This window comes from Prosopis cineraria, unplaced genomic scaffold (assembly GCF_029017545.1).
Source record: "Prosopis cineraria cultivar Desert tree isolate PC_DT_omini unplaced genomic scaffold, ASM2901754v1 PC12, whole genome shotgun sequence".
Lineage (NCBI taxonomy): Eukaryota > Viridiplantae > Streptophyta > Magnoliopsida > Fabales > Fabaceae > Prosopis > Prosopis cineraria.
The window spans coordinates 24,638,971-24,651,740 of NW_026555343.1; the positions used below are offsets into that span (position 1 = coordinate 24,638,971).

The 12,770-nt window shown below is 35.6% G+C and overlaps 1 non-coding gene across 1 annotated transcript; it reads right to left on the reverse strand.

The window, feature by feature from the left end:
- Positions 1-5,839: 5,839 nt before the first annotated feature.
- LOC129289720 (small nucleolar RNA R71) lies at positions 5,840-5,945 on the reverse strand. Its single transcript, XR_008588210.1, has one exon. It is a non-coding gene; the product is annotated as a small nucleolar RNA R71 (small nucleolar RNA).
- Positions 5,946-12,770: the final 6,825 nt, after the last annotated feature.

Genomic DNA, 12,770 nt, shown 5'->3' on the forward strand with positions numbered 1-12,770 from the left:
TTACAGCGGTTATTACCATAACCAGTTTAGAAATTACTATTCTACATCAGTTAATGTAAAAATCAGTGTAAAATATTAAATTTTCTAAAGGGATTGGAACACAACTACTGTAGAAAGTGCACAACCACTGTAGAAATACACTTTCTATAGCAATTACAGCCCTAACTGCTATAGAAAGTGCTGCAGTTTTTAATTTTTGAATTGTTGATCCATTTTCTACATCAGTTATGGTTAGTCGATGTAGAATATATATTTTTTTACAACGGTCGTATGATCGATGCAGAAAGTTCTATATCCCCTATAACAAAATTGCTTATTTAACCGCTATAAAAAGTCATTTTTAACTGTTGTAAAAAGTCATTTTTATAGTAGTGCTTAGGAATCAAAATATGTACATGGCATGGAATGTTGTATTTGGTTGATTTTGAGCTCCCTAGCCCTTTGTATGTGCATGAATGGTGAAATGATTAGATGTGCTAGTGGACAAATGTGTATATGTGTGAATATGGGATGTTTGAAGTGTATGTGTGGTGATTTGGCCTTGTATGAGATTAAGAAAGAAGAAGTGTGATTTTGCCCAAAAGTGTGACATAGGTAGTTTATAGGCCAAATATGCGTATGTATGTTATATTATGCATATGTATGATCAATTAGGTGTGTATTGCCTATTTCGATGTGGTCAAGGCCTAAAAATTGGCTATTGCCATTTGGTTTTGAATTAAGACGCTTGAGTGATAAAAATTTTGGCATAAAACAGCAAAATGCACTTAGGTGTCTATTTTTGAAAGAAATATTAGATTGAAATGAAACTAATGTCATTAATTAGATTTCAAATTAAGTTTCACGTAGGTGCTTGAACCATCCCAATCAGATATTAGATGCGAAAATGGCATACATCTGAAGTTCGCATCAAAAACTATTAAATGATAGCAAAATTAAGTGTGTGCATCGCAGCTTATATATCTGCATGCCGTGGCACACTACATAGAGAGTCACAATCCTAAATTTGACTTTATTTTATTGAAATGCACATGTTTTCATGTAGATTTAAAGATATTTTTGCTGTGTATTATTTTACAACTTGAATATATCACTAGATGATTCTGAAAATATTTTATATTGGGATCTTAAGGTTTTAAAGTTTTCAAATTAAAGGATTTTAGATTGATTATGATTGATTATAGTAGAGCGTATGGTAATATCAATGAGGGCATTACAATGGATGGCACAGAGAGCCATGCCTTCATAGACTCATTCACCACGGCATGATTGCCATATGTCGTGGTGCACTCCTACTATCATGACAGCACCTTAGACCAACTTTTAGAGTGTGCCCATTAGCCATCCGATATCTAATTTGAGCGATTTAAGTGTCCACATGAAGCTCTTCAAGCCTTCCAACTAATGGCACTAGTATCACACTCAAATAATTATTCATTAAAAAGATGGACACTCAAACCTGAAATGGTTTGTTTTCACCTTAAAACACATCAAAGGTGTCTAAAACACACTACCAAATGTCATTAGCTTTGGAATCACTTTGACCACATCAAATGAACCACATACAACATATCAAGCTAATCATATCACACAAATAACCTTTCACATGCAAAATGAGCACCAAACCCCCTATTCTTATCAATGTAATGGGGTGGATAAAATTCAACATCTCAATCACATCACTTGTATTAGTATCTTGGCCTCTCACACACATTTGATCACAAGATACACATACATTTCACATATTCTAATACAAGTGGTTACAAAATCATGAAAATGCTCCTAATTTGGCATAATATTATGGCATATTCATTACAAATCAAAATGACAAGGAGAAGAGCTATACAAATGAGCTTTTCACTCTTCGGTTGTCCCTTCCTTCCCTTTGCCCCTATTAGATCCCTCACCTATAAAATATAACTATAGTGAGATAAGCATCTCAGTAACAAAATAATTCACTACTATTAATTAACATGCACAACCATATATAAATAAAGCTATTATGCACCAAAATACACTTTTAGCGTATTACAACATAACTTTTTCTATAGTAAATTTTTATTTCCGCTTTAGCATATTCAACAAATTCTTTCCATAAACACAAGTCATTTACCACTAGCATGATCATTCTACTATCTGAACCTCCAAAGCACCCCAATTTGAAACCATAGGCTCTTGAACCAAGTGCACATTCATAATGGTCCGAGATCACCTTCAGTGGTAAGATCACCCAGCCAAAGGTGTCCTATCCCACTTTCGAACTATGGTCTCCCCCTATCGCATACAAATCAGGGTGTTGTTACTCCAACACCATATCACTGATGTTAAGGAGCATCACTCTCTAATGCCATATTGATAGAACACATTTGTTACCCACTTTTATTTGTCAATTAGGACCATTTTATTAATGATTTATCACCTTCAAGTGCACACATTGCATTAGATTTGGAACTTTGCCTAAGTTTCTAAGATCAGTGCACTAGGGGCATTTTGGTCCAAAAAATGAACTTTTGAGAAAATGTACAAGAAAAATTGACAAAGTGCATTTTATGTCCAGTTGATGAATGGTGAAATTATATTTTTAAAATTCATTTTAGTTTGGGAGTAATTAAATAAAAAAGTTAACACTTTCTTAAGTGTCTTAGTTTGTCCTAGTTTTTGGTTTGCCTTTGTGTGAAAATTTTTATATAATTTTGTGCAGCTTGAAACTTGGTTAATTTAATAAATTCTCCCTTCTAAATATGAATTTAATTCTGGACATGAATTAGATTTTATTATATCATATGCTATTTAATTGAATTATGTGATTTATGTGACATAGGTGGCATGTGACTTGTGCATCAATTGGGCAATTGAGGTCAACACTCCTTGAGGTCAATGGCTGATGGTTTGCACGTGAATTATGATTATTTTGAGGGATTAAATCAGCTAAAATGATGTGGATGACACATGGGAAATTAGGCACACATTGGAATCATCTACAAACCAATAGGAAGTTGCCACCTTGCAAGTGTGACAAGGCTCCCATTTACATTTTAATTTCTTTTTCCTTATTTTAATTAAGCTTCAGCTGATGGGAGACACCAAGGAGCACGCCATTTTAAGCCTCAAATGGGATCCAACACATATCTCATTCATCTTCCACATTCTCTCTCTCTTGTTCATAGTGTTCTTCATTTTCTCTCTTTTGTTCTTCATTTTCCAGGACCCTAACCTCCATTTTCAGCCACCAAACCTCCACAAAACTCATACCATTCTTCTCCTCTCTTCATTTTCGTTCCATCCCTTCCATTTTCACAAGGATTGAAGCTCATTTCCATCATTCAAGAGCTATGGAGTTTGGCCTTCACAAGCAATCACTAGGGTTCTTGAAGATGAAGATTGGCTAAGTTTCTTTGTGGAATCCTAGAGAGATGAAGATGGAGGATGAGTCTTGAGCTTCAAATTGGCTAAGTTCTTTTGTTTCCTATCCTCTTCTCTTTTTACTAGATGGTTAGATTTCTTAATATAGGGTTTAATCATCTTAGCTTATAAATTCTAATTTGAATTTGATGTTGATGTAAAGAGAGAGGATTGTTTCATTTTATTTCTCCCTTGGACAGCCATGACTGAATTTTGCCACTCTTTGTTTGGCACATAATCTTGTGTTTTTCAATTAGTGAATTTCTTGTGTTAATATTGCATAATCTTGTGGTGTTAATGCTTGTGTTGTTGAGTAGCTTGACATAATCTTGTGGTTGCTCAATTTATTTGTTTGACCATGGCTGTTGAGAGAGGATTTTGAGTGAATCGCTTGGCTAATGTCTTCACCAATTGGTTTATTGAACTAGGGACTTTAATCTAAGACCTAGGGAGGTTAGCTAATTAGGTTAATTGGCTTAGGATAATTTTCTTAAGTCATGACAGCTTTAGTCAAGAGGAAAGGGAAGCTAAACTTAGCCTAATCATGAGAAGATAATGAGTCCAAAATCAACTAATCTCTAGGGTTCCATTATTGTGAAAAGGGAAGTTCATTTCACTCACTTTCACTAGCATTTTAATTACTTGCATATTAGGTAATTAGCTAGGTAACTAAATTCCTACAAATTTTGGTTGATTTATTTCACTAGATAACTTTCAATTAGACTTAAAACCATTCCTTGGGAGATGACCTAGGTTGGCCCTATATTGCATTAGGGTTAGCTTTAGTGTAATTTTGAGGATAAGCGACTAATTTCCTATCAAAATTTTGGCACCGTTGCCGGGGAATGGTTTAAGTTTAATTCTAAGGTTGTTTAGTACTTAATTTACATTTTTAGTGTTCCTGAAAAATTTTTTGAAAAATTATAAAAATTTGTTTTTTGTGTTTTGTTTAGTGTTTTTTGTGTGTTTTGAGTGTTTTTATTCTGTTTTGAAAAAGAAAAAAAAAATTAGTGTAATTTTCGTTGGTTTGGTGTAGAGCTGAAAATACTCTGTTTCTAGTGTCTCTGTCTGAAATTGAAAAATTAACTGGGAATGAGTCTGGGGGAATTTGAATGTGGAATTTATTTCATTGAAATATCTATATCCTAGCTTCACTTTAAAATTGGTTTGGTCAATTTTGGACGTGGGAAGTGTCCTGTGGAAATTTTACAATCTAACAAGGTCCAGGGAGCCATTACAGAGGATTCCCAAAACCCTGTTTCAATTTTGAGTTAGCATATCTTCCTCTTTGTGCGTTCAAATTGATTGATTCCAGTTTCATTTTTCTTATCGCTGTCTTATCTTTGTTTCTTGTGTTTAGGATTTTCTTCAATTTTTCCATTTTCCTATTTGAAAGTTTGTTAGAAGCTCTGAAGGTCTTCTAGACGAAATCCTGTTTCTCCAGACTTAAGGACCAACTTGTGAAAAATTCTGGGAACGATTGGGAAGGATTTTTAATCTAAAAGTTTTATATAATATTCCTGTATATATCTTGTGTTTCTCATAAAAGTTTCAGGGGAATTTATCATGTGGATTTGCTGATAGAAAATTCACAAGTTCACTGTCTCCAGAGAGCCTACTGTGCAAATTCCAGAATTGCCAAAGCTTCTTGATTGAGCATTTCTAACTCTCTTTCTACTTGTTTGGTGTTATTTTTTTTTCATTTTGTTGCTATTGAGTATATTAAAAAAAAATAAAAAAAATTATTTCTCTTGCTTTTCTGTGTTTTGAATTGTTTCGTGTTGATTGTATTTTAGTTTAGTTTGTTCTTTGTTCTTAATTTTCTTGAGCTTGATTAGTGCATGACCCGAAGAAAACATAACTCTTTTGTTGAATTAGATCCAGAAATTGAAAGAACTATTTCTAGATTGAGAAGATCACAACCTATTCTTGATTCTCATTTGGTTTGTAATTCAACAATGGAAGGTATCTTAGGACATAAGCATGTGCATAATGAGGGCCATGGGAATGGGAATGAGAATTTGCATGATGATGGCCATGTTAATAATGAATTTGAAGGCTTGCATAACCTAGAGAGGAGAGGAGCATTAGGCAATTAACTCAACCTGATTGGCATGATAATCCTTATGGCTTATATGTTCCTCCTACTAATGTTCAATTTGAAATTAAATCCTCCTTGATTAATGCATTGCCTAAATTTCATGGGTTACCAGGAGAGGATTGTCATAGGTTTTTGCATACTTTCCTATTGGTTTGTGATACTATGAAGCCTATGCATGTAAATGTTGATGATGTTCAAGCTAAGGCTTTTGTATTTTCTCTTGAAGGTTTAGCAAAGGAATGGTATTTCAACTACCCTTCTTATGTGAAAGTGAGCACATGGGCTGAGCTAAGAAGACTCTTCTTAGATAAATTCTTTCCAAATTCCAAGGTCACCAATTTGAGAAAGCAAATCTATGGGGTCTAACAAGGAGAGATGAGAGTCTCTATGAGTATTGGACTAGATTCCAAGGCCTTTTGGCTAAATGCCCACACCATCAAATTTCTAGTGAGAATTTAGTCCAATATTTCTATGAGGGCTTGATTCCAAGAGATAAAGTTAACATTGATGCCGCTAGTGGTGGATGCTTGATTGACCTCACTTCCTTAAAGGCTTGGGAACTAATTGACAAGATGGCTTCAAGTGGTGCTCAATACTCTACAAGGGAAAAGAGAAATGTGAATATGGTAGGTTCCTCAATTCTTAATGATTCATATGTGGACTTGCTAGCTGCCAAGATTGGGAGAATGTTGGCTCCACAAATATCTCAAGTGAGCAATGTAAGTACTTCTCAAGCACTTGTCCCTTATTCTTGTACTTTTTGTGACTCACCTATGCATGTAGAAAGCAATTGTCCTATTAAGTTTGAACAAGTAAATGCTATCTACAATGGAAAACAATCCTATGGTGGGAGGCAAGGGCAAGGAGCTTATTCTAATACTTACAACCCTTCATGGAGAGACCATCCTAATTTCTCCTATTCAAATCCAAATGTGGCTTTACAAGACAATCAACAAAGAGGATCCTATCAAAACACCTTTGGCCGTGACCCTCCACCTCATTTGTCTCAAGGTAGCTCTTCTCAAAGCTACAGTCCAAGTGGTAATTCTCTTGCACCTTTTCTAATTCTTATAGTGATAGGAGGCTTGTTCCAATTGAGAGTTCTTCTAATTCGAACTCTTCTAATGATGTGAATGTGTTACGTAAGCAGTTGATTGAAATGAACTCTTTGTATAAAAACATGTATGATGGCTTAGGGAACAAGGTAGAGAGTATGGGTAACAAGTGTGAGAACATGAACTCTAAAATTGATACCCTTACTTCTCAAATGAATATGCTTGCTAACCAATTAAGTGCAGCCAATGCTCAAGCCTCTACATTACCATCCAACACCGTTGCTAATCCTAAAGCTAATCTTAATGCTATCACATTGAGGAGTGGCAAGGAGTTGGGAGAAAGAGTACAAGAAGACAAAAGACAAGGGAAGGCCGAGAAGCCTCTTTAAATTCTTCAATTGATGTTAATGTTTCTAGTTCTTCTTTTGCTCCTAATGATGCATCTTTTTGTAGAGATGATGAGGATGAAAACATTGAGGAGATCATATGTGAGCAACCACCATCTAAGGTGGAAAAGGGGACTATGGCCGAGTTGTTTAGTAAGGAAAAAGAGGGAGAGGCCGAGCAAAGTGAAACAAGAAAGGAGAGTTCAAGGAAGGAAGAAGGAAAGCAAAGTCAAGAGATTATGAAGAAGCTTCCTTTTCCACAAGCACAAGTGGTCCCTAAGCAAGTGAAGGGACAATTTGATCAAGAGGTATATGATTTCTTCCACAAGATTCATGTTAATGTACCCTTGATGGATGTAGTTAAGAACTTTCCTAAGTATGCCAAATTTTTGAAAGATTGTTGTACAAATAAAAGAAAATTTAGGCCTAATGCAAGGGTACAATTACCCTCATCTGTGAGTGCTATCATGAAGCCTCAACTCCCTATAAAATGTGAGGACCCCGGTTCCTTCACAATTCCATGCAAGATTGGCAACACACATTTTTCTCATGCATTGATAGACTTAGGTGCAGCCATTAATGTTATGCCTCTTTCAATTTATCATGCCTTGAGTCTTGATTGCATGCATAAGACACCTATGATATGCCAATTAGCGGATAGAAGTGTTAGAAGACCACATGGAGTAGTAGAAGACTTGTTGGTTTGTGTTAAAGGTCTATTATTTCCTGTGGATTTCTATGTGCTTGATATGTCAAAAGAAGGGAGTGGGGATGATATTTTGATTTTAGGAAGGCCATTTATGAGGACTGCCCGTACATTGATTGACATGGAAAAAGGTAGTTTGATTTTGAAATGTGGAGAGGATCATGTTATTTTTAATATATATGAAGCAATGAAACATCCTTTTGAGGATTATTCTTTGTTAGGTGTAAGTTCCATTGAGTTATTGCTTCATGATGCTTGTGAGTCTCACATGCTTGATTCTTTCTCACATGTTGATGATGATTTGTCTCTTGTTACTACTACATGTATTGATGGATGTAGTTGTCCTATTTGTTTAGAGATTGATGCATGCTTGAATGATGCAACTACTTCTTCTCATGATTTGTTTAAAATATCTCCTATGCTTGATCTTGAAATGCTTGAGAAGGGTATATCTTCTTGTGTTGTAGGTACTAAAGCCATTAAGGCCGAATCTATGAGTTTTTCTCCACTCGAGCTTGATGTTCTTAGGATTCCCAAGCTATTGGAGGAAAATTCTACACTTTCACATGTCGAGGCCGTGGCTCAAGTCCAAGCACTTGAGGACAAGTTGCAAGAAAAGGGGGAGGCTGTAAAGAAAGAAGAGGAGAAATCAAAAAAAGTGAGAAGCCTAAAAGACAAGATAGTACCATGGAATATTCCACCAAATTAGACTTGAAGAAGCTCATTCCCTCTTGTGTAGAGCCACCTACCTTGGAGTTGAAGCCTTTACCATCCAATCTCAAGTATGCATATCTCATTGAGAATGAGAAGCTTCCGGTAATAATTTCTAACTCTTTATCTCTTGAGGAAGAAAATGCATTACTTGATGTGTTGAGAAAGAACATACATGCTATTGGTTGGACTTTGGCTGACATTCCTGGTATTGACCCTATTGTGTGCACACATAAAATTTTTCTTGAGGACAATGCTAAGCCCATTAGGCAACCACAAAGGAGACTTAACCCATTGATTTTAGATGTGGTAAAGAAAGAGGTTGTTAAGCTACTTAGTGCTGGGATCATCTATCCTATAGCTGACAGTGAGTGGGTGTCTCCAACCCAAGTTGTACCTAAGAAAGGGGGGATTACTGTGGTAAAAAATGAGAAAGGAGAGCTTGTTCCAACTAGAGTTCAAAATGCTTGGAGAGTGTGCATAGACTATAGGAAGCTCAATAATGTGACTAGGAAGGACCATTTTCCTTTGCCTTTTATTGATCAAATGCTTGAGAGATTGGCTTCCAAGTCCCATTATTGCTTCCTAGATGGGTTTAGTGGGTATTTTCAGATTCCTATAGCTCCTAGTGACCAAGATAAGACTACCTTTACATGCCCCTTTGGTACATTTGCCTATAGGAGGATGCCTTTTGGTCTTTGCAATGCACCTGGTACTTTTCAAAGATGCATGATGTCCATATTTTGTGATTTTATTGAACATTGCATGGAAGTCTTTATGGATGATTTTACTGTGTATGGTGAGTCCTTTGATTCATGCTTGCATTCTTTAGATAAAGTGCTTGGTAGGTGCATTGAAAAGAAGCTTGTGCTTAACTTTGAAAAATGCCATTTCATGGTAGATAAAGGAATTGTTTTAGGCCATTTGATTTCTTCCAATGGCATAGAGGTGGATAAGGCCAAAGTAGATGTGATTGCTTCTTTGCCATATCCTGTTTGTTTGAAAGATTTGAGATCATTTTTGGGACATGCAGGCTTTTATAGGAGATTTATAAAGGGGTTTAGTGAAATTGCTTTGCCTATGTCTAAACTCTTACAAAAAGATGTTGATTTTGTTTTTGATGATGCTTGCAAAAGGAGTTTTGACACTTTGAAAAGCATGCTCATTTCCCCTCCCATTCTTAAAGCCCCAAATTGGTCTTTGCCTTTTGAGTTGTCATGTGATGCTTCTAATTTTGCTGTGGGAGCTATGCTTGGTCAAAGAGAGGGCAAGTTATCATATGTGATTGCTTATGCATCTAGGACCCTAGATTCAGCTCAGGTTAATTACACCACAACTGAGAAAGAGTTGTTTGCTATTGTTTTTGCACTTGATAAATTTAGATCATATCTTCTTAACTCTAAAGTTGTTGTGTACACTGACCATGCTGCTGTGAGGTACTTGTTTAAGAAGACAGATTCTAAGCCTCGCTTGATTCGATGGGTGATCTTGATGCAAGAATTTGATGTGGAGATAAGGGATAGGAGTGGTTCTACCAATCAAGTAGCGGATCATTTGTCTAGACTACCTCATTTAAAAGCTACTATGGTAAACTCTAACCCTACTATTCCTTGTGATTCATTTCCTGATGAGGCATTGTGTGCCATTTCATCTAAGCCTCCATGGTATGCCTCTTTTGCTAACTATATTGAGTGTGGAGTCTTGCCTCCTTGTGCTTCACGTTTTGCCATTGAAAAATTGAAAAGAGAGTCTAGATTTTACATTTGGGAACCACCTTTGATGTGGAAGATTTGTAGTGATAAAGTGATTAGGAGGTGTGTTGATGATGTTGATGTGCCTTCTGTTCTTGAATTTTGTCACTCTCATGCATGTGGTGGTCATTTTAGCTCAAATAAGACAGCTAGGAAGGTTTTAGATTGTGGATTGTATTGGCCTAGCTTGTTTAAAGACTCTTATGAATTTTGTAAAGCATGCTTGAAATGTCAAAAGGTTAGTAGTTGGGGTAAGAGACATGAAATGCCTCAACAACCCATTTTATTTTGTGAGATTTTTGATGTTTGGGGCATTGACTTCATGGGTCCCTTTCCACCATCCTTTAGTTTTGAGTACATATTACTTGGTGTTGATTATGTTTCAAAGTGGATTGAAGCCATTCCTACTAGAACTTGTGATGCTAAGATTGTTTTGAAGTTTCTCAAATCTAATATTTTTTGTAGGTATGGAGTTCCTAAGGCCTTGGTAAGTGACCAAGGATCCCACTTTTGCAATAAGATGATGAAGGCTCTCTTGGCTAAATATGGGGTGCATCACAAAATCTCTACACCATATCATCCCCAAACTAATGGCCAAGCCGAAGTATCAAATAGAGAAGTCAAGAAGATCCTAACCAAGGTGGTGAACACAAATAGGAAGGATTGGTCTTTACACTTGGGATGCTTTGTGGGCTTATCGGACCGCTTATAAGACTCCCATTGGCATGTCTCCTTTTCGATTGGTGTATGGAAAGGCTTGCCACCTCCCTGTGGAGATAGAGCATAGGGCCTATTGGGCCATCAAGAAACTAAACTTGGATTTCCATCTTTCGGCTAAGGAGAGATTTCTTCAAATGCAAGAACTTGAGGAGCTTAGGTTGGATGCCTATGAGTCTTCTAGAATCTATAAGGAGAAAACAAGGATCCTTCATGACAAGCTAATCTTGAGGAAAAAGTTCCAAGAAGGAGATCAAGTCCTCTTGTTCCAAACAAGGTTTATTCATAAGCATGCCAAGTTGAAGTCTAAGTGGGAGGGACCATATCTAGTGACCAAGGTGTTTTCCCTATGGGGTTTTGCAACTCTTGAATAAAGCCACGGGTTCCACTATGCAAATCAATGGTCACCTATGCAAGCTCTACAAAGATGCCAAATCACTTCAAAAGGAGGAGGACTTCTCTCAACATGTTTTTGAACCACCATGATAAGGTTGTATCTCTCTAACCTTGAGCTTTTACCTTCCTTTAATTGATATATTTAATGATAGGTATAGTTCAAGTGTGGGGGAGATGAACCTAGTAGGAAAATTAGAGTTTATTTGCTTTATTTGACTTCTTTGTTTTGTGTTTTAGTTTGAAAAAAAAAATATCTGCACCACACTTTTGTTATGCATTCATTATTGATCTCACCTTATTTTATCACTAGTCTATACATACATTGAGGACAATGCATGATTTAAGTGTGGGGGAGAGAAATAAACATTTTGTTTTGTTTGTTTGGTTTTGTTTGGTTTTGCAAAAAAAAATTCAAAAAAAAATTTCTTTGTTTTGTTTTGTTTGAGGTTACTTAATTACCTAGCTCTTGAATGGATATTTTGATTCTTGAGATGTGGTAATTTTTAGGATTGAATAGGTGTGAAGTGAACATTCTTTTACCTTGAATTAATGGATTAGAGTGGCATATTACCCTTTCATGGAAGAGGCTAAACACTCATGTGTGATTAATTCCTTAGTGATGTTACCCTCTAGAATTTGTTTCACTTCTTAATTAAGACCATATATCTTGCACTTGTTTGATAGGAGATGAGAGATGGCATTCATAAAAAATAGCCAAGAGCCAAATAGCCAACCTATTATTATTTATTATCCTTTGTTAGCCACTTTGAGCCTTTGGTTTGATTCTTAAAAAAAAATATTCACCCTATTTTTCCCCAAGGAATGCATGTTACACTTTTATATGTCTTTTTAATATTCATTGCATGTCCTAGATCAAATGAGTGGATGCCTATTATCATTTCTCTATCCATTACTTCCATTGTTTTCAAAGAGTTAGGGGCAACCAAAAAAAAAAAACAAAGATAGATTTGAAAAAAAAATATAGTCAAAAAGAAAAGAAATAAAGTTGCTAGAAAAAGAAAAAAAAGAGAAGAAAAAAAAAGAAAAGAAAGAAAAAAAATAAAAATAAAAATAAAAAGTTGCCTAGCTCATCCATTCCATTTGTTTTATTATTTCTTATCATTTCTTTCCATCCTCATTGTGTTAAGGTGTTCACTCAATTGAGTTAGGTTATGCTTTGCATATTAAGGGGATATATCTTGATTTAGCATTATTTTGATGCTAACCCTATTTTTTTTTATATACATGCATTTCTTAGACATCCTTTCATTACCTATATCACAACCTAATAAAGTCCATTTGATTCTTGATTGCAAGTGCTATTTAGTGATGGAGATGTAGAAGGGTTACAAATTCATAGTAGGGTTTATCCTAAGAAATTTTGAGTGAAATTTAATACCTTATACACTTTGAGTGATGAGAGCAAACACTTAACCTAGAGAGGCTTACTCTTTGACATTGATTCTTGGTAAGGGTTTGTTTGTGATGTGCATAATTCTTTCGTAATTATTGCCACATTGATTGATAATTTGTAGAAGTTCATGA